The sequence below is a fragment of the Phocoena sinus genome, chromosome X, assembly GCF_008692025.1.
Source record: "Phocoena sinus isolate mPhoSin1 chromosome X, mPhoSin1.pri, whole genome shotgun sequence".
NCBI lineage: Eukaryota > Metazoa > Chordata > Mammalia > Artiodactyla > Phocoenidae > Phocoena > Phocoena sinus.
In genome coordinates this window covers 105,286,363-105,313,845 of record NC_045784.1, presented here as the reverse complement: position 1 = coordinate 105,313,845, position 27,483 = coordinate 105,286,363, and the positions used below count along the sequence as shown (strand labels likewise).

Below are 27,483 nucleotides of genomic sequence, written 5' to 3'. Positions count from 1 at the left end.
CATACCAACTGGTACATGATTGCAGATTATGGCCAAAAGCCATATGCATTTGTAATATTAACAAATAATATTAAAATTGGCCTCCATACACAAAGGCCATACCAATTTGTACTTCCACCAGCAACCAACCTATGTATGGGTGTGTTTCCGTACAGCTAAGCGCACTGTCAAGACTTCCAAATTTTTGCCAATCTGCTAAAATGAAAAGTGATAATTCAGGTTACAGATGAATCTCCCTACATAACATTTTACTTCACAAACTCAGAAACCAAACATACATTTTCAATAAATCCCTTGTTATTCAAAACTTGTAAACCAGAAGATTTGGATAATGCAGTATTTGCCCACTAATAAAAATCAGGAACCAAATAGGTCTGGCTAAGAAGCGATACTTGTAGTTTTAATTTACACTTCTCTAATTTCCTTATACTTAAGAGTCATTCTTACTGTCTTTTCCATAAACTCTCCCTGCTCATGTCATTTGCCCACATTCCTAACAGGCTGATGACCTCTTTCTTGCTGACTTCAAAAAGCAAAACATTCTCTCCACTGCTTCCAAGGAGACAGATCACTTCCTGCTATAATGGCGTCTTTGCGCAATAGTTATTACATACTGCCCTACCATCTCTCCTAATCTGACCTCGTCCACAAGGGCTTTATCTTCCAGCCCGCTCACCTCCTTATCTACTCCCATTGCCACATACAAAGGATGTTATTATCTTTTGCACTTGAGATTTCTCAGATCAGCCATCCCTGGGCTAACTAGCTCACTACTCTCCATGCTTCTTTGATGCACTACCCACCCCCACCCTTACACATTTTTTGTGATTTGCACGTTTTATGTCTCCAAGTATGTAAAAAAGAATGAAAGGAATTTAGTTACAGAGGGCTTTTTTCTGTTCTCCTTGTTATTTCTATATTAGACGCAAGAAGAAAAACACCCTCACGCCACCATGGTAAGACCAGAAGCCTTACCAAAATACTTAAAGTAATGAAATGGTTTCCATAACACATCATTGACTTCCCCTAAACACTCATAAGATTATTTTCTAAAAGATTAAAAGTCTTGCCTAATGTCACACAGCTAGTAAGAGATAAAACTCTGGGCTTGAACCTGCCTTCTGCATATTTGCTTCACAAATAGATGGGTGCCCTGTTAGGATAATCCACATATCAGCTCTTCAGAACAAATGAGATTATGCTCTTAAAGTCCTGTGAATCAGTCAATTTCAAATATAAGAGAGGTGTTAGTTTCCTTCCTCTATGCTTACGTAAATGTCTAAGACTATCACATAGGAAACCCCTGAAATATCTTACACACCTTGTTCAATACATGCAATAAAAACAATATTTTTTCCTTACACTTGTGTACACAAAATGATTTCTAGCAAAATCTTGAGCAGCAGAAAATCCCCAACAGCTACACTTTACCATCAATCTTATAAAGCAAATAAGCACTTATTGTTTGTAATTGTATGTCCCCAAAGGGGAACAGCAGCTCCACCATCATACTTATAGGTGATCACGTAATAAATAATGGAAAATTCTATCTATAAGAGAGTGCTTCTCTTAAATTCCAGTGGGCATAAGAATCATATAAACGCTTGTTTAAATGCAGGGTCACAAGACCCACAACTAGGGACTCATTCAGTAGACCTGTATACAAGTGTCAGGCATCTTGTATTATTCACAAATCCCCTATGTAGGTGGGTCCAATCCCACTTTAAGAAAAGCTGCTGTTAAGTCATGGAATAAGCAACTTCTGATATACAGAATGACCCAGTTTTAGAGACAGAGAAGGCATGAGTAGTTAGGGAAGAAAAGCAAACACACTTCCCCGTTCCTGCTTGGGCCACTTAATCATCTGAACCTTATTCACACAAATGCCAGAAACCCACAGCTCAATGATGCATTTCCCCCAGAACGTCCTTAAGAAGCTTCCCAAAGTCTAAGCCACCAGTGGTCACCATACCACTCTTCTTTCCACAAGAAAGAAATGTGTCTTTCCTAAAAGATACTGCCCAAGTTTAAGCTAACCATGATTGAAATATCCACGAAGTTTATTCCATATAGACTTCAATTTCCCACTGGATCTTCTTCTTTCCAATTTCTATCTTCTACAGGAACACCAGGAGCTGCCCGTTTCTAGAAATTCTGAATAACCCAAGACAAAAGTTTACTCAAATGGAAAAAAGCATTAAAGAGTATATTTTTAGGGGCTTCCCTGGTGGCGCAGGGGTAAAGAATCTGCCTGCCAATGCAGGGGACACAGGTTCGAGCTCTGGTCCCGGGAAGATCCCACATGCCACGGAGCAACTAAGCCCGTGTGCCACAACTACTGAGCCTGCGCTTTAGAGCCCACAAGCCAAAACTACTGAAGCCCTCGCACCTAGAACCTGTGCTCTGAAGCAAGAGAAGCCACCACAGTGAGAAGCCCGCGCACCACGACAAAGAGTAGCCCCCACTCACCGCAACTAGAGAAAGCCTGCATGCAACAACAAAGACCCAATGCAGCCAAAAACTAAATAAATTAAAAAATTTATTTAAAAAAAATAAGAAAGTACACTGGCATGGGGAATTCCCTGGCAGTTCTGTGGTTAGGACTCCACACTTTCACTGCCAAGGGCCCAGGTTCAATCCCTGGTTGGGGAACTAAGATCCCACAAGCCATGTGGCGTGGCCAAAAAAATAAAATTAAATTTAAATTAAAAAAAGAAAGTACACTGGCATAAATATGCACAGGAAGCCCCAGGGAAGTGGCTCTTAACTGGGTAAGGGGAGCTCGGACATGGTTTCCAGGTGACCCCAATCTAAATCTAGAATGATATGCACAGTATGCTGGAAAGTGGATGCAGGAGCATTCCATGCATTAGAAACAGCTCAAGCAAAGAAACATGGAGGCATCAAAACTCGTGGTATGTTAAGGCAACTAAGAGCAGTTGGATACTCTACTGCAATGTATGGGGTGGGGGGTTGGTTTGGAATGCCCTGGTCAACTGCTTCTGAACCTCAATCACTACCCTCTGTAAGGCTCATTCCCTGAAGTCTCCCAAATAATCACTACCTCTTTCTGTTCCTAATGATCCTGTATTCTTAATGTTTTTGTTTCCTTAATTACCTTCTGTATTGACTGCTGACTCTTTGAGGACAAAAACTGTATCTTATATACAATTCACTCTGAAAAGATACAGCTGACCCTTGAACACAGGTTTGAACTATGCGGGTCCATTTATATGCAGATTTTTTTTCAGTAAATACTACAGTACTACATGATCCAGAGTTGGCTGAATCTGCAGGAGCAGAACCACCACAGATACAGAAGTCTGACCACGGTAACTTGAGCATCCGCAGATTTTGGTATCCACAGCAGGTCCTGGAACCAACTCCCCACAGAAACCAAGGGACAACTGTATAGTAAAGTTTATTCTTTTGACATAAAATATGCCCTCAATCACATCCCCATGAACTTCCCAATACGACAACAACAAAAAATGTCTAAGCTAACTTATTATAGAGAAATAATTACAATACCATTTTTTCTGGAATAAAAAACACTAAATTATATGTATGTCCTATGCCCAGAAAAATTCTGCATTTTTAAAAGGCACAGGGAGGGACTTTCCTGGTGGCGCAGTGGTTAAGAACCTGCCTGCCAATGCAGGGGACACGGGTTCGATCCCTGGTCCGTGAAGATCCCACATGCCACGGAGCAACTGAGCCCGTGAGCCACAACTACTGAGCCTGAACTCTAGAGCGCGTGCGCCACAACTACTGAAGCCTGCGCGCTCTACAGCCCTCGTGTTGCAACTACTGAGCCCACCTGCTGCAACCACTGAAGTCCGCGCACCTAGAGCCCGCGCTCTGCAACAAGAGAAGCCACTGCAATGAGAAGCCCGTGCACTGCAATGAAGACCCGATGCAGCCTAAATAAATAAATTGTCGTAATAAATAAATAAATGAATGAATGAATGAATAAAATACGTAAGAGAGACAGACAGACACACATAGAATCAACCCTTAACTGGAAACAACTGAAAAAGCAGCAGGCAAATTCTTTCTAACAAGCTTGTTTTAAAATCAGAATATAAATGAGAAATGCAAGAATCAATGGTGCACTGTGTCTTGTAGTACTCACAGAGAAATGGAAAAACAGAAGGAATCAAACTAACACCTAAACCAGTCTTTTTTATGGAAGCAATGAAACAGAAAAGAACACACATACCATAAAATATATCAACCATAAAGTATATGAAGTAATTCGGAAGGCAGAGAGCAGTAAAGTATTTGCTTTGCTGATTGACAAGAAAAAGTAATGGGCAAAAAAGATTACAATGGATGGTTCCCCTCATAATATTGCAGTGGGACATATATCTGGGGTTTAAAGCCCAAGAACTTGAAGATTCTCAAATAAATCCATTAAGGTACAAAAGTAGTTATATAATATGTAGGTCTACTTGTGGTGGCTATCCCGTTCAAGAACAAAGAGAAGAAAAAAAAACTAAAATTCCATTGCAAAATGCAATGGGTTGAATGATAATGTGTGCTGAGAGTTTACTAAAAGAATAAAAAGCCAATAGTTGAGATTACTTAAAGTGTCCACAAAGTATAAGAAACAGTATACTGGACCCTGTCATCTAGGTTAAACCCGCTGAATGTTTTAAGGGCAATCAATGTCCTTCAGTGCACACTACACAGGAAGCATATGACCTTGGTTCCCACAAAATGACACACGAAATTACCTTTAAAACGCTTAGAATAATCATATAGCATCCATTACACTAATAAATCACTTTTTCTCATTTTTCTTTCCAGGCTTTGTCCATATGTGCATGCCTGAATGTCTAGGTGTAAATTTTTCAAAACTATAACCACAGAATGGATGTAACTGTGCATAATTTTTCATCTCTATATGCATTTCTACCATTTCTGTAATATTTGTAATAACTACTACTAATAGTTTCATGAAATTCCACCACACGTGATGTACTATAACCTACTTATTTATTGTTAGACATTAAGATTGACCACAGTATTTCATTACAATAACTAATGCCGCTTCCTGTGTACATACTTTATGTTTAATTATTCCCTATCTTATCATTATTAGATCCAAGTAGATCAACATTTATTTTAGGGCTCTTGGTTAGAGATAAGGTGCATGCCTACAATTTTTTGCTATTTGTAAAGTGAGGAGATTTGCACCTGTACTTTGCGTGGTTCCTGCTTAAGGATTTTAAATGACAGATTTGGGCTTCCCTGGTGGCACAGTGGTTAAGAATCCCCCTGCCAGTGCAGGGGACATGGGTTCGAGCCCTGGTCTGAGAAGATCCCATATGCCATGGAGCAACTAAGCCCATGCACCACAACTACTGAGCCTGCACTCTAGAGCCCGCGAGCCACAACTACTAAGCCTGTGTGCCACAACTACTGAAACGCGCGTGCCTAGAGCCCGCGCTCTGCAACAAGAGAAGCCACCGCAATGAGAAGCCCGCGCACTGCAACGAAGAGTAGCCCCCGCTCGCTGCAACTAGAGAAAGCCCGCGCACAGCAACGAAGATCCAACGCAGCCAAAAATAAATAAAAATAAATGTATTTTTAAATATATTTAAAAAATAAATAAAATAAAATGACACATTTATCAAGCACTTAGCTTAGTGCCTAGCACCCAATAAAAATCAACAGGTAGTAGTAATAATATTGAAAACTTCATATCCACTAACATTTAAGATCATTAACAGCTGTTCGTATCAATTTGTATGAATGCTAAATAAAACAATGGTAACATTATCGAGCATATTCCATGTGTCAGGAACTTAACATACTATACTATCTTTGATTATTTCAAGATAGGTAATATCCTGCCCATTTTATAGATGAGGAAACAAAGAAGTTAGGAAATTTCCACAATGTCACAGTTAATGAGGAAAGAAGTCATAGGATTCCAACTTAAATCTGCTAGGCTCTAAGGCTTATGTTCTTTCCACTATCTCAAGCTGCCTCAAAATACATTTAAATGTTTTTGGAAGCTATTCACCATTACAAACATAGATGTGAATCAGAAAAATATTAAGAAACCCAACTACCTTTGTTATCAGACAGCCAGTTCATCCAGTAGCATACACATCTCCAAAATCAAAGACAGAGAAGACTAGAAACAATACAGATTCGATATGAGGAGAAGACCTGGGTTAGAATCCTGGCACATCAGCTTTGTAATGTTAAATTCATGTGTGTGTGTGTGTGTGTGTGTGTGTGTGTGTGTGTGTATACATATGTATACACACACACATATATATGTGTATACATATGTATGTATATATATAGTTTAGAATCTTTAAGGCTTCTTCCTGATCTAAAATTCTATGGTTCTAAAGAACACAGAACCAGAACACATAAGATGTATGTTCTAGTGTTTAATTTACTAATTCTAGTTGTGTGACCTTAGGCCGTGTTGTTTGGCTCCTCCAAAAGGGTAATTCCTCATTTGTAAAATACCATGAATACCACAAGACCTCCCTCCCTAAAGGATTATTATGAGAACAAAGTGGAAGTGCTACGTAAACTCTACAATGCACTAAAACTATGATGGAATCATCACTAGTATTACATTTGACTAACACACGTAATGACCAGCACACTCAGAATTTGGTATTAGGTAATAGGTTCAACACAGGAGAACACAGTGAAAGCAAACATACCTCCCCCTCCATCAATCCCCCTACAAGGTGGTGGCAAAACGGCAATATAGTTTTCTAACTACTCTTTTCTCACCTGCTTCAGATTTCTTAACTTTTGCAACTTGTAAAAGAAACGTCTAAGTTTGAAGATACACCAAATGAGATGCTTAAGAGTAAAAGCTTGTCTTAACTTGTGAAGATAAAACTGATAAGAAAATATGCTAATAGTCATAGCTCACATAATGAGTTCAGACATAGTTACACACAGCAGAAAATCTACTTAATGATCTTTGGAGACTGGTGCCTTTTTAGCCTTACCTCTAATTTCTTGTATTCTATAGTAACACTGACAAGCCTCTCGGATCTTTTTCCCACTTCTCAAACTGCTTTAAAAAATAAAAAAACAAAAAGCTCTGAGACACTCTTAAGTTCAGAAGTTTAGTTACATTCACAAGTAGGACTGAATTTATTTCTGAATATTTCAATCATATCCAGCTATGTTAGTGAATAATTCATTCATTCAACAAGTATTTCTTAAGGACCTACTATATACCAGGCATTGTTAGAAAACAGCATTAAACAGTAAAGCCCCTGTTCCCATGGTGCTTAAATTCCAGTAGGGCGAAGACCACAAAGAAATAAGAAAATAGCAAGCAGTGGTAAAGCTACCATGAAAATAAAACAAGGTGATTGTGTTGAGAGGGGAGCAGGGATCCATTCACTACATTTAAACGTAATATAACACGCATGATCATTTTAACTAAAGCTATAAGTAATACATTTTATGTTCCTAACTAAAGTCAGTCCTAATCCCCCAAAAAATGCTTGCAAATTATTCTATATTTCCACTTGTCCTGAACTTCTCTCCCCGGACCTGAACATTTTTTCACTACAAAGCTGCTAATGTATCTTTAATCACTCTAAAGTTAGATAGTCCAGAACATTCTCAGATATCTAAAGAAGAGTATCTTTTATCATTGGTTTCACAATGCCTTGACACTGACAAATTCTCAATAGGGGAAGTCTATGAACTTACTATCTGGAAGTAGTCTATGAACTGACTACTACATGGCACAACCATTAATGCCATCATGTAATTATTTTTTTTCAAAGAACGATGTCGAACAGCCAATTTCACTTTATCTACCCTGCTCATGACTAAGAATAATCATTACTATCAAGAAACAGGCTGAGGGCTTCCCTGGTGGCACAGTGGTTAAGAATCCACCTGCCAATGCAGGGGACACAGGTTCGAGCCCTGGCCCGGGAAGACCCCACCTGCCACGGAGCAACTAAGCCCGTGCGTCACAACTACTGAGCCTGCGCTCTAAAGCCCGCGAGCCACAACTACTGAAGCCTGTGCACCTAGAACCTGTGCTCCGCAATGAGAAGCCACCGCAATGAGAAGCCCGTGCACCACAACAAATAGTAGCCCCTGCTCGCCACAACTAGAGAAAGCCCGCGTGCAGCAACAAAGACTCAACGCAGCCAAAAATAAATAAACTAATTAATTTTTTTTAAAAAAGAAAGAAAAACAGGCTGAACTACTAATAAAAATTTAATTTCACTGTCGGCTTCATTGCTAAGAAGATTACACTGCAGTGAGAAAAACAATCTGGGCTTTTCCCACTGGTTCTGTCATATTCTGTTTACAAAACACTTGAGCACAGCTCATCCACAAACTGTCCACTGAATGCAACTTAACACTACTGGGCTAGACAAGTGGATGGATAGATTATTGCAGGTTTCCTAAGCAACTGCTGTTCGTAAACTGAAATGAACTAACACCATGAATAAGGTGAACAGACATTACAAAACAATACACAAATCCAAATAAAATTAGATACTTCTATTGAGACTTAATACTAAAACCCATCACTACCAGTAATTAACCAGAAAACTACTGTATACTCATAATTAAAAGGCCCTCAGGTTAAACTTAAGTGTTGGCTGTCACATTCAAAATACCTTGCTCAAAAATAAGGGGAAGGGCTTCCCTGGTGGCGCAGTGGTTGAGAGTCCGCCTGCCAATGCAGGGGACACGGGTTCGTGCCCCGCTCCGGGAAGATCCCACATGCCGCGGAGCAGCTGGGCCCGTGAGCCATGGCCGCTGAGCCTGCGTGTCCAGAGCCTGTGCTCTGCAAGGGGAGAGGCCACACAGTGAGAGGCCCGCGTACAGCAAAAAAATAAATAAATAAATAAATAATAAGGGGAAATGTTCATTCTAGCTATTAATCAAAGAAATGCAAATTAAAGGAATCTGAGATACCACTAGCGAAACTGCTTAAAATAACATCTCCAGGACTTCCCTGGTGGTGCAGTCAGTGGTTGAGAGTCCGCCTGCCAATGCAGGGGACACGGGTTCGTGCCCCAGTCCGGGAAGATCCCACATGCCATGGAGCGGCTGGGCCCGTGAGCCATGGCCACTGAGCCTGCGCGTCCAGAGCCTGTGCTCTGCAAGGGGAGAGGCCACACAGTGAGAGGCCCGCGTACCGCAAAAAAAAATAAAATAAAATAAAAATAACATCTCCAAAGCAGGGATAATGTGGTTACCATACACGACAGCAACGGTGGGACTGTAAGGTAGGTACGACCCTACTGGAAAACAACACACCTTCAGTTACAAGGAGCTTCAAAAAGTTCATACTCAATGACAGCATGATCCCACTGCTGGACATAACTAGATAAGGGGAAAAGACAAAGTTACTCATAGAAGCTGTGCCTTCTCAAACAGAGGAGGAAAGAGACAAATGTACAGCAAGGAAAATAATTAGGTAGTTGATGGTATGGCACACACACAAAAAGACAAAAATGTGTAGAGCTAAACTGGTTCTGAGACCAAATTCCAATGTTGTGTTGCGGGCAGGGGTGAGGGGGTGGGGATATCTCATACAGCACCAAGTAATTCTCCAGACATCAGCTGGGAGTTCTACAATTCACCTCAGTTCTGACACTGTCTACCCAGAGACTGCATCAGATTCCACAGGTTTAAGGGTTCAGTCCTACAGGACTGCCCCAGCCCAACCCCACTTCAGAGGGCAGTCGCAAGTCCAGGTTGTTACCGGTACTTCTGACCAACTGGCTATAAATTAGAGGTTCTTAATGCGAATGAAAAACGTTGCTGCCATATCAGCAAACAAAGGATGCTATCTATGGCCATCAAGCCATCAGCCACTACCTGCTGCCCCGATGGTGAGCCCTGAGGGAACTCAGGATGGAGACAAAGGGGCTTCCCGCTGGCAAACCCTTAGCCACAGCAGCCACCCCTCAACGGTGCACCCTGAGGGGACTGAGGACAGGAAAGAACAGGATACTGGCCCTAGATAGTTAAGGTGTCTATCAAAGGAATGACTTCAATGAGCCCAGACTCTTGCATCTTCCCATACAAGAAAAGTGCTAAATTCATTAACTTGAAATGTCTGGTTTTCTTTAACAGTAATCTTTTGATGTTCTAACTACCTGTTTTCTGTTGCAAAACTCCTATTTATCCTGGCCCCTCCCTTACCTCTTTGGAGCAGTCCCTCAGAGCTATCTCAGAGGCTGTCTGGCGGGTTGAAGTCCTCAGAAATTCCTCCAAATAAAACATAATTCTCAACTTTCAGGTTGTGCATTTTTTTTGACACTAAGAACCCCTCCTTGGGTTCAATTAATTTGCTGTAGTGGCTCACAAAACTCAGAAACATTTTACTTAGTAGATCACCAGTTTATTGTAAAAGGAACTCAGGAACAGCCAGATGAAAGAGATACAGGGCAAGGTACCGGGAAAAGGCGAGAAAGCTTCCAAGCCCTCTTGGAGCTCGCCATTCTCCCCAAATTTCCATAAGTTCACCAAACCAGAAGCTCTCTGAACCCTTTCCTGTAGGGTTTTTATGGAGGCTTCGGGATTGATTAAATCATTGGCCACTGGTGATTGCATTCCATGCCCCCAGAAGTGAGGGTGGGGTGGGGACTGAAAGTTCTAACCCTCTAACCACAGCTGGCTTCACTAGCAACCAACCAGTCCCCACCCTAAGGTGCTTTCTAAAAGTCACCTTATTGATATAACAAAAGATACCTCTATCACTCTGAACACTGAGGAAATTCGAAGGGTTTGGGGAGCTCTGTGCCAGAAATAGAGAAGACCAAATATATACTGCTTATAAACCACAACAGCACAATAGCCCTACGTCACATCAGAGTCAAAAATATATTCCAGATGCATTAAATTTTTAAATGTGGGGGGGGGGGGACAAAAAAGTTTCCATGTGGTGGTAGGTTGGCGAGTGAAGTGCTGCAGGGGATATCAGAATATGAAAAAGCATTTGATGTTTTGTATTCTTTTTACTTTAACAATATATACATTATTACGACCATATAAAATATACACATGGCACTCTGTACTTGCCCTTTTGTAACACTTACCATACTTAATTGTAACTGCTTATTTAATATCTTTTTTCCCTACTAGACTGTAAATTCTAAGGACAGGAACCAGGCCTGCCTTGTTCACTGATATCCCCAGTGCTTAGCACAGTGCCTGCCACTTATAGACACTCAAATATTTGTGGAGCAATTCTACTTCTCGGTATACACACAGAAGAACTGAAACTAGAGACTCAAACAGATATTTGTATACCATGTCCATGGCAGCATTATTCACAACAGCCAAAAGGTGGAAGCAATCCAAGTGTCCATCACGGATGAATGAACAAAATGTGGTATATACAGAAATGGAATATTATATATCCTTAAAAGGGAAGAAAATTCTGACACATGCTACAACAAGGATGAACCCTGAAAATGTGCTAAGTAAAATAAGCCAGTCACAAAAGGATAAATATCTCTATGCTTCCTCCTACCTGAGGTACCTAGTCAAATACATAGGAACACGAAGCAGAACGCTGGTTACCAGGAACTGTTTGAGGGCAGAGGGGAGATAGGGAACTGTTTAATGGGTAGAGTTTTATTATGGAATGGTGAAAAAGTTCTGGGGATAGATGGTGGTGATGTTTGGACCACTATGTGAATGTAACTAATGCCATTAAACTGTATACTTAAAATGGTAAAATTTTATATTTTACCAAAATTTTTAAAAATAAATAGTTTTGAAAAAAAAATTGTTTTGGATTGAAGCAAGTAGAATTATAAGTAATTTTTTAGACTGATAACAATAATTTCCCTTTGAAATATTATCCCAAGAAGCAGAAAAGTGAGAAAATTTTGTAAGATAGTCACGTCTGGCATTATTTCTACCCAAGATAGTTTTTCCACAAAATTTGAAGAAAAGTGAAGTGGTTGCCTACACACTTATCTCATATAAAAGAACAGAGGAAAAAAAGAAAAGGTTTTCCTTTTCAAAATAGACTCCAGCAAATCCAACCATAATTTTCACAGCTATTTTGAAGAGGACATCAAATTGCAGTATATTATCTAATACCACTCATATTTAAGTACAATCAATTCTTTGATTATCCACAGCTCCATACAAAGTAATTCCAGTAAAATTTTCATTGACTTTTCAGAATGCAATAAGCCAGATATGCCCTCCCTTCTTGTCCCAGACCACTTCCCAGCTTAGTCTGGTAACCTGGGACCCAGGGTGGAAGAAGAACCCAACTCCCAAGAGATGCCACAAAGAAAACAATCTACATAAAGATAACCATTGATTATATCAGCTTTAAAGATGATTTCATCTTGACATAATTGAAACAACAGTTTTTATACTGTATACAATTTAAAATCATCTCACAGATGGGAGAACATGCCATCTGGATTCTTTTCAAATTTTAGATGCTTATGGATTTTATGCTACATTTTCCTAGATTTTCTCCTATATCCCTGACCAGTCTATCAATGTTCCTACTTCTTCCTCCTACCCAGTTAATAATAAGGTTTTCACTCCTGGCCTTCTACTCCTCTTTATTTATAACTTCTCCCCTCTAAAGACCAATGCACAGTATGCACAGGGATCCCTAAGGTCTATCTCCTACTCTTATATCTGCTGAACTCCAGTTGCGCTAATATCAGCTTAAGATTGAAATATCTAAAAATACAATTTTGTCTTTCTCTCAAAAATCAGCTACCATTTAAGTGCAAGAGCATGGTTCAGTATTATCACTACCATGTTCCAACTACATACATTATTGCAACAAATTTTATGAGAAGCAGAAAGAAAGAGGTATGAATTCCAAGACATGAGAAAATAATGATTTTATGTGCTATCAAAATATTAAAACTAAAACAATTATTTAAAGTTTCAGTACATGGCAGTTTTCTTTTTTTTTACCATACATACATGTTTATGTACATATCATGGCAAAGCTAGGAATCTTCCTGTATGAAGCCAACTCCCTGCTTCACAGCTCCACACTGCGCACATCACAAATACACTATAAATGGTCAATGAACAAATCTTTAGGCAAAATGAGGGGTTGAAAGTTAAGACAGTAAGAAGCTGGAAAGCAAACCTCTACTAAGAGATAAAAGGCTTCACAGAACCTAGAAGCTGACCTGAGGGCACATACTCCTCCGGAATTCAAGGCAATTCATGAGAACAGACTTCTAAAAACTACAACATGAGACTGCACTGCCTCCCCACTCCCACCCCAAACAGCCCCAAGCACAATCCTCATCACAACTCTGTTTCGGAAAATGCCCATCTTGGTCCATTAAGATTAAATCAGTCTAATTCAGGATCAGCTTGCAAGTAAGCCTAGTGAGTCTCGGGATACCACATAATGCATCCACTCAACAAATATTATACAACCTACTATGTCCCAACCACTGTTCTAGGTGCTAGGGTTAAGGCAATGAACAAGACAAATATTCTTGCCCTCAATGAGTTTACATTCTAAGGTGGGGAAAGAGATAACCCACATAAAACTATGTTTGATAATGAAAAGAGCCATGCAGAGAAATACAGTAAGGAGAAAAGGAAGTGTTGGGAGCAAAAGATATTTTACATGATATGGCCAAGGAATACTTCACTGAAAGGCTAATTACTTGAGTGAGCAAAATGTCCTGAAGAAATGAGCAACCGCACCAGACAGAGGGAACAGTAAATACAACTGCCGAGAGGTGAGAACATATTTGGGCAAATTACTAAATTTCTTTAGGCCTCAGTTTTCTGTAAAATGAATACAATATCCCCTATACAATGTAAGATGTAAAAGTAGTATATTACATCAAATATCTGACATACAGAATGTACTCAATAAATGAAAATATTACAGTTATCTGGGGGTCTATCATGCCAGCAAAACCCTAGGCATATTGTCTGGCATACAGAAAACACTCAGAAAAGTATTGTTATCTAATCCCCATAATAACATAAGGCATGCAGGATTACCCATTTTATAGCTAGGAAACCTGAGGATCAGAAAATTTCCCAATCCTCTGCTGACCTCTAAAATTCCTATTAGGATGAGCAAACATACTTCATGATTAAAGAGAAGACTTAAAATAAATACACTGCCAAGATGAGGAAACCATTCATATTAATGTCAACAATCAGCAGTATGGTACTGTAGTGCTAAGAACATGGGACACTAATCAGATTGCCTGGGTTCACATCAAGTCTCCACCGCTTTCCTAGGTATGTGTCCTTGTGCAATTTTACCTTTTTGTTTTGCACCTGTTTCCTCACCTGTAAACAGAAAACAATAGCAGTACCTACCTCAGAGTTGCTGGGAGGATAAAATGGGTTTATTTTTGAAATCACTTCTATTTCAGTGCCTAGCATATGGAGTTATATAGTATTATTAGTAAAAGTATAAAAGTAAAAAAAAGGAAATCATCATCAAAACAGTTCTACTTTCCATGGAGAATTTTAGAAATTGTACAGATAGTGGAGATGGAAAAGCAACAGAAAAAGGTGCTGGAGAAAAATGAAAATCAAAACAGAACAGAAGAACATAAAAGTAGCATCATGATGTTATCTGGATTTAGACCAATTTACCTGATCAGATTTTGCTCCCATTAGTATTACTGTCCTTTAGTAGGAACACTACTAGTGAGACATATGCCAACAATGCTTTGGATAACATTTTGTTTCATAGTTTTTTTTTTTTTTTTTTTTTTTTTTTGCGGTACGCGGGCCTCTCACCGCTGTGGCCTCTCCCGCTGCGGAGCACAGGCTCCGGACGCGCAGGCTCAGCGGCCATGGCCCACGGGCCCAGCCGCTCCGCGGCACGCGGGATCCCCCCGGACCGGGGCACGAACCCGTGTCCCCTGCATCGGCAGGCGGACCCTCAACCACTGCGCCACCAGGGAAGCCCCATAGTTTATTTTATAAGAAGTTTAATTCCTTAAAATTAATTCAGATGTCACTTTACTGGGGATTAAAACAAATTCAATGTAACAAACTTTATCATCTCCCCCACCCAACCCTCTTCTAGGTGTTATTTGATGCTTATTATAAAATACGAAACATATGACATCTAACTTCAGACTGAGAATAATTTATTCCCTATCAGCTCTTGGTAGAAAATAAGCCTTTCCCCTACCTAATTTCCAAAAGTTTTCTACTTTGAGAAGTCTAACTTCCTCAGTCTCATCAAGTTAGGATGCTTGCCCCCTCTTACTCTTCCCCCCCCACCCCGGCCAAAAGTTATCACTACACAAGTCTATAAATATCCCACTGGAAGGCAATGTATCACTGTGTAAAGAAGTGTGCTGGAATTAGGCAGAACTGGATTCAAAAGTAGGCTCTGCCACTAACTAGCTGAGTGAACTTGAGCAAGTCACTTAACTATTTTGAACCTCAGTAAATGAAAATACCACCAATTACCTCACATGGTTGTTTTAAGAAATAAAAATTAAATGTTAGGGAGCCTTGCTGTGTAGTAGATCCTATAAATGATATCCTGTAGATACACAAAGTTTATCATTAATGCAAAGCCAACTAGAGGAAACTAACTGACTACTTCTCTTCCAACATACAGGTCTTGAAGATGAGATATTAATAATGTAATTATAATGTAGGGTTACTTTCCTAGAAAACCTAAGGTTTTAATTACCATTTCAGAATCTGCATGATACATATTACACAATGAGACAAGAATTCAAAATCAGATAAAAACGTAATCCCTTGTCTGAAAAAGGTAAACTAGTTATAAGACATAAGTTTGGATATTCACCAATATTGTACATATAAACATTACATATTTATACACACAAATAATTATCTCTCATGTTAGGTTTGCTATTTTTCTGCAGCAACCTGGATAACTGTTTCAGTCTAACTTCAAAGGTTTAGGAACTAATTCCCTACTAAACGATCTTTTCTAATATAATCCTGTATTGTCCAGATAATCCCTCTGAAATTTTTCAAGTACATTTAGAACACCCAAATATGAATGCAACCACTGAATATTCCTCAATGAACAGTAGCACTTTATGCATTGACATGTAACCAAAACTCAAAAAAGTACATATACTCAAACTGGAAAAATCCATTTGTCATTGACAAATTTGCTTTTCAAAAACATACCTTCAAGCTTCTACTTCCCTGCCAGCCATGGCTACCACCACTTCCTCAATTCTCCTGCCAGGAATAAAGTCTGAGGAATGTCTTTTGGCCTGAATGAGTGGTGAAAACAGGGAGGGACATATCCCAAAGGAAAAATATTATGGCTTTGGTAATATTTCCTACATTTTCTCTACTTCTTTAGCATAGAAGGGAAATTCTCAAAGGTTCATGTTCCCAACTATCTTTAATACTATTTCTTTAAATCACAAAAAAGGCCTTTTTTAGTAAGAGAATATTAAATGTGTTCTCTGTAGTAACATTCTAACCACCATAAAGCTTGCAAATTAGTTACAAGGCAGGAGATACATTGGTGAGTGTGGAAAAATTCTTGCTTTTGAAAAGAGAAAAACGTTAGAAACCCAAGAAAAGACAGTATCATACATCCCAATCCTGACATGGAAATACTACTTTAAATATACCAAACCTACATCATCATATATATGTAGAGAATGAATTTAATGAATATCATATACTGCTACAAAGACATTTCAAGCTAACACTCCAACAAAGAATCCAAAGTCAAAAAGCAAAACACAAGCATGGATAAATTTAAGTTCCTATTTAAACGCAAGCATTTACAACTTGAGGTAGAGAAAGACACACAAGAGTCCCATATAACAGAGTGATTGTTGATTGCCTCTTTTTCTTTTACACAGAAGCACAATATCACTTAGAAGGTCTCAACCTTTGGATAACAGTAACTGGTTACAGGGAATGATCATGGGCTTCTTTAACTTAGTTTATTAACAACCACCGAAGACTGAACTGAAGCATTGCAATGCTACATCAACAGTCCTTAATTGTTATTTTTCCCCAAAGCTTTTCAGAGTACTCCTTATTTTTAAATACTTGTCACTAATCTTAAATTAAGGACACTATCAAAACTGCATTGGGCTTCCCTGGTGGCGCAGTGGTTGAGAGTCTGCCTGCTGATGCGGGGGACGCAGGTTCGTGCCCCGGTCCGGGAAGATCCCACATGCCGCGGAGCGGCTGGGCCCGTGAGCCATGGCCGCTGAGCCTGCGCGTCCGGAGCCTGTGCTCTGCAACGGGAGAGGCCACAACAGTGAGAGGCCCGCGTACCGCAAAAAAAAAATAAAAAATAATAAAAAAACTGCATTGATGGCTATTGGTTTTAGCTTAGTATTCTTTAATATACAGTAATCCCAGTACATAATGTTTCCAAAATGGGTTAGTTTTAACCCTTTTGGGGTGATAAAACTCAACTGACAACATTGACTGAGGGCAGAGACTATGTAGTTTACCACTGTATATCCCATCCCTGAAGGCACTTTAAGTACCAGCTGAAAAAACGAATGAACTCTTTTGAAAACTTGAATAAATGCAGTTATACATTTTGTACATTAATTTCACAGGGTTCTCACACCTCCACCCTATCCATGGGCCCCATATTAAAACCCAGCAACAGCTTTTTAAAAAAACCAACTGCATTAATTTCTGTAATAAATCAAATCCACAAAATAACCTTTTGTTTACCAGTCATTATGCGGCCCACAAATTCCTTCCTCTGGTCAGATATGCAGTCCCCACCTTCCAAATTCACGATGGCTTTAATGAACTAAACAAATGACTTTAAGAATTGAATAGACCTACTTAATAGCCTCTCAGTTGTTTATAAGATAGTGATGCCAACAAAACTTATAAAAGTGAACTAGCTAGTGGAAAAAAAAACAAATTCCTCAATGAAATATTAGAATAGCTAAGTATGAAGTCCTCTTAAGATCAGCTCTCTACTACTCACCCTCACTAAAAGAAAAAAGAGGGAAAAAAATCTTATTTTACAAAATAGTAAAATCTGTGATTATGCTGAAATCATTTCACCAAATGTTTGAATCATTTGGGGGGGGGGGGGGGTGTGTACCACAAACAGGCTGGGAATACAAAGCAGTTGCAAAAGTCACCAAAAATAAAAGACAACTATTAATTTTATGAAATGACACATCAATCTCCAAAAGACTTAATTTTCAAATTATGGTACAGAATCAGTTTAACTTCAAATAAGTCTCTAAACTAGACCTTTTTCTTTCTTTTCTAATACTACTTCTCCTTAGTCACAAAACTGTGTCTCTTTCAGCTTTCTTCTAAGAAATTTTCCATCTAAGAGCCCCCATGAAATATCATACAATTCACATTTCCTCCTAAGAAACCCATAAAGGGAGTCTAAACAATGTAAGGAAAACAAATACAGATGTAAACAGTAAAAGTAGTTATCATGGAGTTTTCTGTTTTTATTTAGGAGGACCTCACTCAGAGAAGTTGCTTTTCAACATTAAGACATCATCACGTAAGTCTTAAGAGTCACTTGAAAAAAGCCAACTGGAAATTCTACTGGGTTTTTAAAAACACTGTATCTTGTCTTTTACTGTCGACCCCATACCAATAAAAACTCCAAAGAGTAAAAACAAACTCTAAGAATATGGCAGTGTAAAGTAATTTAAATCACGTTCATGCCCAAAGAAATCTCCACAGGGGTTTCGAATCTCTTCCTACCACTTACTAACTGGGCAAGTTACTTGGCCTCCTATGCTTTGGTTTTCTCTTCTAAAAAAGGGGTGGGGGTTGTTAATTAGGGTCATCATACATCCTAGTTACTCTGGGACAGTCCTAGTTTATACTATTATCCTAGTATGCCATCCACTTAGTGCCCCCTTTCACTCTCAACAGTATCCTGGTTTGAACAAAAAATCATATGGTCATCCTAATTCAGAGGGTTATGAAGACTAAGTGAGCTAATACACATAAAGCATTTGTAATAGTGTCCGGCACACAGTAAGAGTACAGTTAGTGTTACCTACTGTTAATGTTAGTCACTGTCAAAGGCTTCTTATAAAAGGCTTTGAATAATATAATGAACAGAGCTCCTACAATATTCTTTTTTACAAATGAAATTATGCATTTAACTTCCCACATTCAATATTCAATTATTTAAAAGAACTAAGTAGCACTAACTGCTTGAAATCAACACTGACCAATTTATCCTACAGAAATGGCAGTATCAGCAACTGCATTCACTTTTTATCAAACGTAAGTTTTAAGTAGAGGCTATATTAGGGTTACTGACAGGAAAGAAACCATGAAAAGTAAAACCTTGTTTGACATCAAACCAAGTCCCTTAATATTCTAGCAACCTTTCTCAACCAGGGTTCCTCATGTTATTAACCACAGAACTCAGAAAATGATTTGAGTGACAATTTCCTGAATTCTCCCAAGAACCGTACATAGCTAGTATCTTTCTAGATGCACTGGAGAGAAACTAGTTTATTATATACAATGGATGCCTTGGGGCATAATTCTGTGGTAGAACACCAGTGGTATTCTTGGACTACAAAGGGGAAAATATGGATGAAAAGACTCAATATTGACTCTGGGTAGAAGACAGTATCACCTGGAAAAAATATTTCCTACAGAATAAAGCTTAAGGAAATGATTAACATAAAATATATAAATTTGACTCATGGCTGTGAAAAGCACTAATATTTTTGGTTTTACCCCATTTCCACTAATTTATCTTGGGCCAGCTACACGATATCTAGCATTCCTTCAGATTAGAAAAGTTCTAGTTATAGTTTATGAAAAGCAGGAAGGAGAAAGAGGAAAAGCAAAGAAAGCTGAGACCAAGATTCTGATCACTAATGAACCAAATAATCCAGGGCAGCAATATTAACTATTACCTGATAAAAAATAAGAACAAGAAATTTTAATTAAGTGAAAAGATGAACTAGAATAGAAAGTAGAAACAGATAAGGTACTAACACTTAGAAGAAAATATTTTTAAGGTACCATTAAATAACAAAAAAACCCCTACAGAACCAATCAGAGCAGTGAATTGTAAGAGTCACCTAAATTCTCTTTTCAAATCACTCGATAAACATGCTGAATGATTGGGGAACTATTCTCAGACACATTTAGCTCCATTCTATATAGAGCTTAAATGACAAAAGAAAAAAAAATCAGTGAAACCACTCTATCTACCATAGTATGACCCCCCCAAAAATTAAGAATACAATTCAACATATTATCCCATCTAAAACAAAAAAATATATATATTATTCCACAAACTTTTGTATAATGAGCATACTCAAACCTAAAGCTCAGATTTATTTCAACTATTTCAACTATTAGTATAAAACACAATTAGACCGTTCATCAGGCAGCAACTCATCTAACCCTACATTAAAAATCTGCATTAACCCTGTACTATACGTGAAAAAAATCTTCATTTTGTAACACTGAAAAGATACATGCTTTCAGTGATAGATAACCCAAGACCTAACACAGTTAAGAGAAACTACTGAGTTTAACAAAAAAGTACAAAGGTTTTGAGGCCAGACTAATATGGGTGTGAATTCAGACTGTCAATTATTATCATGTGACAAGTCATTTATTCTCTGAGAGCCTCAATTTCCCCATCTGTAAAATGACAACCATCTATCTTGCAAGGTAGCAGAGAAGTTTAAACAATACATGTTAAAACACACAGTGTACAGTTATTGGCATTTAAAAGTCACTCAAATGGCAACTAAATTAAGAGTTTCTTAGAATATCTCAGGATTCAACAAGTTATAGGTCAAATCCCATTACAACAAATGTTATCCATGCAAAAGTGTAAATAGGACCTGCTTTTTCCCCCTAACAACATTCAACAGAATTTAAACAATATATATATATATTTATTGCGATCACAAGCTGTTTATATTTACCAGTGTTTGGGTGTTCCTGAAGAATTTAAAGGGATACAGTAGGGAGCCAATCGCAAAGATTGAACAATATATTTTTATAAAGGAATTTTACCTTTGAGGTGTACATTAGATTATCCAGAGTTTACAGAAATCACTCTAGTTTGTCTCATCAAGCCTAGTCGTGTATTTTCCAATTAAAATAAAAAAGAACAGATCATCAACATTATTCACCCTCCCCTCATTTGGAGGAGGGGATGGGGCTTAAAACAATTTCAATAATCTCTAGACTAGACCAACCATATGTAAAGATTTGTTTTCTTCTGGCTAGTAGCAAAGATAGAACTATAGCAAGCATACATTAAAAATACAGTTCAGAAAAAAAAATACAGTTCAGGTAGCAGATTACCATAGCTGCTAAAGAGATGCAGTTTTTTTTTAAATGCACATATACAAAAATTAAGACTCCACCAAGCAACACCACTCACACTGACAAAATATAAAATTTGGTTAAATTAAATACAAAGCAGGCAACTCAGGAGACTGAAAAATATCAAGCTGACAATTTTGTTTTCTCATGTATCTTTGGTAAAGAGAACATGCAATAACCACCACTCATGATATCCAGAGATATTAGAAAATTATTATACAGGAGCAGTACTGAACCACAAATTAAAAGTCCTAAATATGTATCAAATATAGAAATTACACAAATAAACTACATGTAAAGAACTCTTAAAATAATCTGTATCTTTAAAGTTTCTTCTTTACTCTCTGATAATTAACGGTGTTTCAATATATACTGACACCCATAGATAACTGGGACTATCCCTTGCCTTTGCTATGCTCCCCAACTCCCAAAATAGGTATAGGATAGTGCTCCACTACACAGTAAACTGTTTGTTCAAGTCTTCGAATAATCTAATAGCGAAGTCAAAGTACTAACACAAGACCAGTGTTTTTTTAACATGTGAGACAAAAAAGTCACATTAAAGATATGAACCTTATCCCACTGAGGTGTAATAGATCATTGCGTCCATCTAATGTAAATTGTAAGCTCGAAAGTTAACTTGCAGCATCAAAAACTGAAGTCTTCCATCTATTATAAAGAACCCAAAGAAGAATACGCTATTCACTGTTTACTCCCTTCCCACACATAATTGTGGGTGGCATCAGTTAAACATGAAGAGTATTAAGCATTACTAAACTGTCCAAGGTGTATATTCACATCTAACCCTATATTCCCAAAGGGTAGTTTGAGCCTGAGCCTGTCCCCCACCCCAACCCACCCATTTTAATTCACAGGTTCTCAGGAAACCACCGTCATTAAGGTTCAAAAAGAAAACAATGAAAAAATAATGTATAATTTAATTTCATTAAAATCTTGAGTACTTGGGCTTTAAAAAAAAAATAAACCTAACTAAATAGACTTCAAAGTTACCAAACTCATAGTTTGTTGCTTTAGTAGTTTAGCTCTTGCCTCACAATAAAATAAATCTGAAGTCACAATCCTCAACATTTAAGATTATTCGCATGAGTTCAAAATACATAATCTGTCTTCTCTTAACATCCTTCTAAAGCTAAAGTGATGAATACGAAATATACAGACTAATATTAACAATTATGAAATGTCTGTCCCCAGCCTAGGGTGGAATTTTTGCTTTAATAATGATTAGGGATCACACTTCGCCAAATACAGAAGTTAAATATCCATTATTTTCGGTTCCCTTTAAAACTTTGACGTATGTTCAAAAATACATCTTATAGGGTGAAAAAACCTGCCACTGAACAACATAAAATTGCAGAAAATAAGGCACTTAACTTCAAATGATCTACAAATTCTTTGTAGGAGCAATTTACAAATACACTAATTAAGGAGACTGAAGGTTTTAATGGCAACGCATTTTTACTTTACTGTTGATGGGTAATGGTCAGATGTTCTTAATATAAAACATTAAAATATTTTACATATCAACCTTTAACTATTTATGGCATCAGATGGTTAAACGTGGGGGGAGGGGAGCTTTAACTCATTTTGTATGTAAACATTCATTTTCAGATCAATTTTTTAAAAAACCACCCCACCCCTTAGGATGCTATAGTTATTTCACAGTGGGAAAGAACAGGTAAGTAGATTTCTTTTCCAATCCTCTTCTCTACCCATTCATTAAACACCAAATACTGAAACTGAATTCAACTCCTACCTCGATCTTCTTACCAGGAATGCTCCCTAGGGCACCCGAATCCCTTCCACTGTCATTTATTCCAACTGCCAAAGCCCCTCCTATTAATAGTAAATCCCTTTCATACTGACTCACTGGAACTCCAACTTAATGAAATAGACACCAAGCAGAATTTACAAAATTTGCTAATGGAATTTTCCTATTTTCAAAGGATTAAAAAAGAAACTAAAAGTAGAGCACGTTCAGACTAAGTTACAAACATTTAAAGTTCAACCAATTTATAACCATTTATCTTGCTTATTCTATGCTGGTTCAATTTAAATATTTTTTGAGTTTGTAAGTCTGACATTGTGTAATTACTTATACACAAGGCCAAGTTTCCCAGGCAAATAATATGTAAATACAAACTTAAGTCATTACACCAAAATTGCAAGACAATCTGAATTTTTTTCTTCCAAATTTTTTCTGTTTAAGTATGGAAACATTCAAGTACACGCTAAAGTAGAGAGAATAGTACAATGAGCTCTCCCGTACTCATCACCCAGCTACAATCATCAACTCAAGGCCACTTTTGTTTCATCTCTACCTCCCACCTCTCCCCCAATTATCTTCAGAAAAGAATTAAAAGGAAGACACTGTGCTCAGTATGTACAGAGAAAAATCCAAAGATAAAAAAGTATCAAAGACTAGCAAGAAGTCAAGAATCTAACAATGTAACTGTACAGCCACCCTATACAATTACTTGTTAGGTGGTAAATTTTTTTTAAGAACTCGGATTTTTTTTTAAAAAGGGAAATACCCATCTTTAAGAATCTGATAAAGCCAATAAGATCCCAAGGACATATTTAAAGTTACGTCTAAAAGGGTAAATAAGAATGTGATGAAAATGAACTTAAACATTTACAATTAGCTTGCATTCACGTAGCACCTTGGCTCAAAACTAAAAAAAAATACTATTTAACATAATGTGTCATAAAATTACAGTTCAAGCACTTGAAAGACCGCTGAACACTTATGCCTTAACTGGTCCTTCTGATTCCTAATTATAGATTGATATCAATGTAGAAAAAAAACAGGCATTTTAACGTAAGTGGTTTAAAATGTTCAAAATTACCCCACCGTTCACTGGAAAATATATGAAATCAAATCTAAACTACCTGAATTGTATGTCATTAAAGAGAAATGTATCCACTTTCCAGGCCGATTTTTTTTAATAAGTTCACATATACCCTTAAACGCAACGCGCTAGGCTACAGATAGAATTAGGAGACCGCCTCCTGCTTTTGCTCCTAACCAATACGCAGAGAGAGAAGGTTGGCAGGAAAGTGCTGCGAGGACAGTAACAAACACCAGCAGCTCCCAAGCAGGCCCTGCTAGAGCCAGGAATGACGCACTTCGGTAACCCGACTCTTTCTCCCCTCCACCCCCGCCCCCAGCAGCGGTGCTGACACCGCCAACAGCCCGGAGTAGGAAAAAAGACAACAGAAAAAAGGCAGAGGTTGGACCGCACCAGGTTTCATCAAGAAACCTCGATTATTCCTCTTTCGACACTAACCACTAGGACTAAACAGGAAAAGAAGCTTCGTGTTAAGCAAGTCCCATCATGGTGGTTTAAGAGTCACTAAATTAAGCTGATAATGAGCCCAATCCACAGAGACAAATACAGGGTGTGGCTGCCGTGAAATACGGCGGTCCGTGGGAGAAAAGGGGTATGGAATTTACACTCCAGTGTGAGAAGATGAGGCTCTACGGTGGGGGGGGGGGAGGGCGGCCCGCGCATTTTAAGGAACCATTTCAAACCAACACGAGCTCTTCGTTTACTTAAATCTAATCCTACACATCAAAAGTTTCTAATAGATATATCACGTAAACTGTAAATAACCATTTAATCAAATACCATGACCCTCAATTAACAAACTACATCCAAGAGAAAGGGGGGGGCGGTAGGCAACAACATATAAAACATTTCTAGGCCACGGAAGAGAAAGTCTCACAAACCAGATGAAACTACTAATGCAATATTAAAAATTAAAGCTGAACACTGCAGCACGAAAAATCACACGATAAAACCCATTACAGTTCATGATTAAAAATAAAATGGCATATACACCAAGGGGGAGCGGAAACTAAATGTCGAAAGTACAGCGGTTTATAAAAAAAACTAAAGGCAAAACAAGACATTCTCGCGACGGGGGAAAAAAAGGGCAGAAATCAACAATACGTTTACGAATGTAGGCCAGAAGAAAATGAGAACGGGGCTCAAAGTTTTGCGGAACTACTTGATGCTGTTTCCCACACCTTCTCTCTCCCATGGCCCATCCGACCCTTTCCGTCCTAAAATCGCCGTCCACAGATCACCGGGTACGTGAGAGAAGAAAAAAGAAAGTCGACCCCAAGCAAGAATAAAAGTGTGGAGGGAAAAAGCAGAAGCTGCCTACCTGGGGCAAGGATCAGCTCAGTTCGTGCCTTGAGAAAGACAGTGCGGGTGGGGGTGGGAACGAAAAGCAGCACTAAAACTAAAACAAAAGTGGCGCCAAAACCCCCCAACAAACAGCCTTCCACTCCCGCCCTTCCCCCCTCCTCCCATGCCAGGCAGGCAGGGCCCCCTTCGGGGCAAGGTCTGCACGCGGGGGCCAACACCGCCAGACCCCAACCAATTCAGAAAATTGTTGCCCGAAGAAAACTGACCGAAGTCGGGCCTCGGAAGGGATGGAGAGATCGATGCCAATCGCTTTCCCCGGCAGTTCCCCCACCACGCGCTGGAGATGATGGGGCGGGGGAGAAGCAGAGGGGCCCGTCACATGAATGTTGTTCCCTCTCTAGGAAGGGAGGAAGAGAGGGAGGGAGAGGAGGGAGGGAGGAAAGGAAGGAGGGGAAGGGAGAAGGGAGGGGGCACGAGGGAGGGGTGTGATCAGAGTAGATTTTCCCTCGCCTCCCTCGGTCCGAGGCCCAAATATACACAAGCGAGCCTCCTCGCCTCCCCTCCCCCCTAGGTTCCCAGCACCACCATTTTGCTCTCTTCCTTCCCCTCGCCGCGATGCCGCGCTCTCCCCCACCCCAACCGCGGCCGCCCGGCCTTCCCCACTACGGCTCGCACCCCACCCCACCTCCAGTTCGGGCTCTCCCAGGCTTAAGAGCCTGCCGGAGAAAAGGCACCTAAATCTAACACTACACCGAGAAGCAGAGCCTCCATCTTGCGCTGCTCCGCGTTCTCCATTTTGGGCCACCCATGGGGGGGGGTCTCCGTAGAGGCCCCGAGGGAGAGTGGGGCGAGGGAAGGAAGAGAAAACCTTCAGCGAGGGTAGTCGAAAAGAAGAGTCCTGCGGTAGAAAGCCACTCTAGGAGTAGGAGGTAGGGAGGAAGGGGGGCTGGAAGTTCTTGGTAGTGCTGAGGGAGCCACTTGGGGGAAGAGGGGAGAAAGAAGGGCTGGGGGTTACGCGGGGACGTGGAGGCTTCTCCCCGCCTTCACTTGACCGCCCGCTCCACGGCGGGCCCCGCTGGAGGCAAAGGAAGAAGAGAGGAAATTAAACGGCAAGAGTGCCCAGTGTCTTTCCCTCCCAACTCCTCTCTCGCGCCCTGTTTCAACCACACGCGCCTCACGGTGGGCCCCGCGCCCTCCGGGTGCCCCTCCAAACTTCTAGAAGCTTCGCCTCCGCCATTTTATAACTTACCTCCCCCCTCAGCGTATACAGAGGCAGCAACGAGAGTGTTCGCCTCCCCCACTCCTCCTTCCTTCTTTCTCAGGCCGGGGGCTTCTTCACCCCTGGGCTGGTACAAGATATTTTTCCCTTCCTCTTCTTTACACCCTCGAATTCTACTCAGGGACGGAAGCTCCCGCGGTTCTAGAGCGGTGGGGGGTTTTGAAAGTGGCGGTCGGATCCGGCGGGGTTTTTTTTTTTTTCTCTCTCTCTCTCTCTTTTTTTTTTTTTTTTTTTTTTTTTTTTTTTTTTTTTTTTGGTGGCGCTTCGGGATTGTTTGGGGTGTTCGCTCTTCGGCGACTTGGAGGCGAATGGAACGCGCAGGCGCCATCTGTCGGCCGCGAACCCGCGTCCGGCTCCTGTTGGGAGGGAGCGTCATCTAGCGGCAAAGAGTCGCCACTGCAACGCCTGGCTCCCTGCCCTCCCACCCAGCATCCTCCTCCCAATCTCCAGCCAATCGGGGCCGACTGCCTCCCGGGTTCAGCGTCTCCGACGCCGCCTCCCAACGAGGCGCCCGCAGGGGCGCGCCGCCGAGTGGGGTAAACAAGGTGGCGTGCCCGCGCCTGACTTACTCATTCGTTTAGCAGCGCTTCCGCCGCGCAGCCGGGCGCGCCGCGTTTCCTCTTTCTTTATTGGGGGGGGTCGAGGGGAGGGCGGTAGGAATGTCCGGAGGAGCCCCCGTGCTGTGGGAAATCGGAAACTGGGCTCGCTGGGGACTCGTGC

At 39.9% G+C, this 27,483-nt stretch overlaps 1 protein-coding gene across 7 annotated transcripts in view; it reads right to left on the bottom strand.

The window, feature by feature from the left end:
• STAG2 (stromal antigen 2) overlaps window positions 1-27,000 on the bottom strand; it is a 117,169-nt gene extending 90,169 nt beyond the window's left edge. The window contains exons 1-2 of one of the 7 annotated variants that reach the window (XM_032619197.1): window positions 26,170-26,657; window positions 25,751-25,881 (exon numbers count right to left, since the gene is read on the bottom strand). The gene's annotated coding sequence lies outside the window, so the exon portion shown is untranslated. Of the gene's footprint in view, window positions 1-25,750; window positions 25,962-26,169; window positions 26,658-26,733 lie in introns of those variants that run through there. The other 6 variants (XM_032619200.1, XM_032619199.1, XM_032619201.1 and 3 more) reach the window with 6 other exon arrangements.
• Between the last annotated feature and the right edge of the window lie 483 nt (window positions 27,001-27,483).